Source organism: Vombatus ursinus, unplaced genomic scaffold (assembly GCF_900497805.2).
Source record: "Vombatus ursinus unplaced genomic scaffold, bare-nosed wombat genome assembly UNPS02014791.1, whole genome shotgun sequence".
Lineage (NCBI taxonomy): Eukaryota > Metazoa > Chordata > Mammalia > Diprotodontia > Vombatidae > Vombatus > Vombatus ursinus.
In genome coordinates, this window is record NW_020954569.1 from 34956152 (window position 1) to 34960921 (window position 4770).

Below are 4770 nucleotides of genomic sequence, written 5' to 3' on the forward strand. Positions count from 1 at the left end.
TATATATATATATATATATATTCCTTCTTTAAACAAATTCAGATCAGAAGAATGAGATTAAGTGATGTCCACTTTCCACCATAATATCTCCCTCCGGTGTAAAAGTTATTCCTTTAGCACCTCTTTATTTTAGCATTTGTTTAAAAAATTGAGTTCTGAATTTTCTTCCTCCTTCCTGCCCTACCCTCACATTTTTAGAAAAGCATAAATGAATATCAATTATATATGTGAAACGCTGTGAAATATATTTCTGTATTAGCCAGTAAAATGACAAAAAATATTTTTTAAATAAAGAAAAAAATTAGCCTTAGATTTTTAAAATCTAGCCATTGCTTAGATCCTTACAAAATCTAGTCAATAGCTCACTAACGTTCAGACCTCTTAGGAGTCTGCCCAATAATATTCTAATAAACTTTGTCCTTGGCTGAAAGAAGGCTTGGGTCAAATTCATTTGGGCAGGACCCACATGTTTTGATTTTGGGGTTACAGCAACCCTGAACCCCTAAACCTCAACATTTTGGTGGGCCCATACAGGGAACTGCCTAACCCCAAGTTCTTCTCCAGCCAAGACTGGAAGGTATGTAAGCTTCCCCTTCTCCTTTCTTGCTCTGCAGTTGGGGTCGCTCTCCAAGCACCAAGGCTTGGAGTTGCTTTTCAGGCAGACAGTTACAAGGCTGACTCACACTCAGCCTGATGCTCTCAGGTTTTTGGTCCACTGAGTCAGTTTAAGGCCATGGACCTGGGTACACCTTCCACAGCATAGAGGACAAGGATGGATGCCCTATCTGGAAGTGTATGGCCAATTCTGTCAATTCTCTTGGCATTAGGGAATTGGGGAAAACTGCAGTTATTTTTTGGTTCCCTGAGGCTTACTTACTCCCTTCCCTCTACACCCCTGAATCCTTCTTCATGGAGGTTACAGGGAAAAGTTAGAGCAGCGAAAAATATCTTGACAGATTATGGAGGTTTTTTGATTGATCATTAAGGAATTTTGAAACTCCTCCTTACAACCCTGGTCACTCCTTTTTCCCACTCCCTTCCCTTGAGTCAAGAGGGTATCTGTTAAGTCCTCTCATAGGAGAAGAGAGTTTCACCCTTTACCCCTCACCTTTGATTTTACCCTCCCTCATGTGGGAATGGAAGGAGGGGGGAGGGGCAGAAACTACAGCTTGGGCCCCCTGGCAATGTTCTTGGGCCCTATGGCAACCTTTGCCTGGAAGCATCACCCAGGTTCAGCACATCCTGCTCAAAGTAAAGAAGCTAGCCTCCCAAGCTTGAACTACAGGCCATTCACCTACATTAGATAGCAAACAGCAGGTACCAGCCAATGTCCCCCCATTGTTCTCTGGATGCATCCTGTGCTTCATTATAGTCAACCTCCTCTTTGGGATCCCCTTGAAGCAGGGTCAGCTCCATGCTCCTTGCTAGCAGAAAGTAGTTTCAGAAGCTGAGACCTTTGCCCCTTATCCCAAAAGAATTTGGGTCCCATTTGTTTGAGGGGGGAATGATGGGGTTGGGATCTGGACCTCAGAAAGGAAAAACCTTGGACTTTCCCACATGGCCAAATCTCTGGCTTTTGCCTGAGATTTATACCCAATCTCCAAATTCCATTACCCTAAACCTAGTTATCCCTTCATTGTCTTACCTCCCTGTGGCCCTTGGCCATTTCCCACCCTTAATCCTAGCTAGGCTCCATTCTCCCTTGTCCATGTGATCCAGGTCCCAGAAATTCTGTTCATCCCAGCTTACTGGCCACTCCCATCCAGATCCTCCTTAGACCCCTCCTCCAGTCACCCCAAACTACTTGGCCACTCCTAGATCCCTCCCACGGTCTTTCTGTATATAAGGTTCATTTTGTCTCCATTAAGGTGCTTAGATTCTTAAAATCTAGCCACTGCTTACTCTGTTAGTTCACTAATATTCAGAATCCTTAAGAGTCTGACCAATATGACAGATATTCTAATAAACATTGTCTTTGGCAGACAAAAACAAATGCTTAATATGTATTCATACTCCATCAGTTCTCTCTCTGGAAGTGATTTTTTTTTCATCATTAGTGCTTTGGAATTCTCTTGCATCATTGCACAATCAGAATAGCTAAGTGATTCACAGTTGATCATCATACCATATTACTGTTACCATGTACAATGTTCTCTTGGTTCTGCCCACTTCATTTTGCATCAGTTCATATAAGTTTTCTGAGGTTTTTCTAGAATCATCCTGCTCATCATTTCTTGTAATACAATAGTATTCCATCACAATCATATACTTGAACTTCTTCAGTCATTCCCCGATTGATGGACATCCCCTCACTGTCTAAATCTTTGCCAACCCAAAAAGAGTGGCTATAAATATTTTTATACATATAAGTACTTTTCCTTTTTTTATTTTTTTAAATCTCTTTGCATACAGACCTAGTAGTGGGATTGCTGGGTCAAAGATTATACACAGTTTCAATTTGCATTTCTCTAATCAGTTGTGACTTAGAGCATTTTTGTATGTATATAGATAGCTTTGATGTTTTTTTTTTCCTTATGAAAATTACCTCTTTTTATCTTTTAACTTTTTATCTATTGGGGAATGATTTGTATTCTTATAAAGTTGACTTGGTTTCCTATAAATTTGAGAAATGAGGCTTTTATCAGAAAAACTTGCTGTAAAAAAAAGCCCCCCCCAGTTTCCTGATTTCCTTCTAATCTTGACTGCATTGATTTTATTTGATTAAAAAAACTTTTAAGTATAATGTAATCAAAATTTTCTATTTCACTTCCCAGATTGATCACATATTTATGCTATAAATTTTCCCTTTCTTCCTCTTCTTTCTCCATTCTCCCAGTGTATTCTTCTTTCTTGCCATCCTCTATTTTTTTTTGAGATTATCCCAGCATAAGGAACTCACTCACATGCCCCCTCTCTATTTAAAGATCTTCTATCTGTCCTAATAACAATAAAGTTCATAGTAGTTACATGTATCACCTTCCAACTTAGGAAGGTATGTTATTTAACATTATTGAGTCCCTTATGATTTCTTTTTCAAGTCTTGATTTTTATACTTCTTCAGTTTCATTTTTGAAAGTTACATTTTCTATCATCTCAGGTGTTTTCATCAGTGATGATTTAAAGCCCTCTACTTCATTGAATGTCAATTCCCCACACACAAATGATTACTCTCAATTTTTCTGGGTAGGTTATTCATGATTGTAATCTTTGCTCCTTTGTCTTCTGAAATAGCATATCCCAAGACCTCTGCTCCTTTAATGTGGAAGCTCCTAAATCTTTTGTGATACTAACTGTAACTCTAGGGTATTTGAATGTTCTTTTTTTGATCACTTGAAGTATTTTCTCTTTGATCTTAGAGGTCTGGAATTTGGCTATAATATTACTGGGAATTTTTATTTTAGGATCTTTTTGAATTGGTGATTGGTGGACTACTTCAATTTCTATTATACCTCCTGGTTCCAGGATACCAGGGAAATTTTCCTTAATAATTTCTTGAATTATCATATTTGGGCTTTTTCTTTGATCATGGCTTTCAAATAATCTAATAATTCTTAAATTATTTCTATTTGATCTATTTTCCAGATCAGTTATTTTTCTGATATTTCATTTTTTCTATTTTTTCCTTCTTTTGGATTCATTATATTCTTTCTTGATGTCTCTTAGAATCATTAACATCCACTTGCCCAATTCTAAATTTTTTTGAAGAGAATTTATTTATTGTTTTTTTGTGTTTTTTTATTTTTTATTAATAAATTTATTTATTTTTAGCTTTCAACATTTACTTCCACAAGATTTTGCGTTCCAAATTTTCACCCCATCTCACCACTTCCCCCACCCCAATATGGCATGCATTCTGAATACCGCTTCCCCTAGTCTGCCTTCCCTTCTATCTCTCCTCACCCTTCTCTTAACCCCTTCCCCTTATATTTTCCTGTAGGGCAGGATAGATTTCTGTACCCCATTTCGTGTACTTCCTATTTCCCAGTTTCATGTGAAAATATTTTTTTAAAACATATGTTTTCAAAACTTTGGGTTCCAAATTTTCTCCCTTCCTCCCTCCCCACACACTATCATTGAAAAGGCAAGCAACTCAATATAGATTATATATGTTCAGGTATGCAAAACACATCCATAGTAAACATGCTGTGAGAAACTAACTCTATTTCCCTTAATCCTATCTTGCCCCCCCCATTTATTCTATTCTTTCTTTTGACCCTGTCCATCCTCAGAATTATTTGCTTCTGATTACACACTTTCCCAATCTCTCCTCCTCTCTACCATCCCCCTACTCTCTTGTCCCCTTCCCCCCCACATTTTCCTGTAGGGTAGGACAGATTTCCATACCCAATTGAGTGTGTATGTTATTCCCTCCTTAAGTCAAATCCTATGAGGATAAGATTCATTCATTCCCTCTCACCTTTCCCATTTCCCCTCCACCGTAAGAGCCTTTTTTTTTCTGGTTTTTTTTTTTTTGTGAGTTAGTTTACCCCATTCTACCTCTCCCTTTCTCCTTCTCCTGGTACAATCCTCTCTCACCCTTTAATTTTATTCTCCAGACATGACCCCTTCATCTTCAACTCACCCTGTGCACTCTCTCTCTCTCTCTGTCTCTCTGTCTCTGTCTCTGTCTCTCTCTGTCTCTGTCTCTCCATCTCTGTCTCTGTCTCTCTCTGTCTCTCTGCCTCTCTCTCTGTCTCTCTGTCTCTCTGTCTCTGTCTCTCTGTCTCTCTCTCTCTCTCTCTCTCTCTCTCTCTCTCTCTCTCTCTCTCT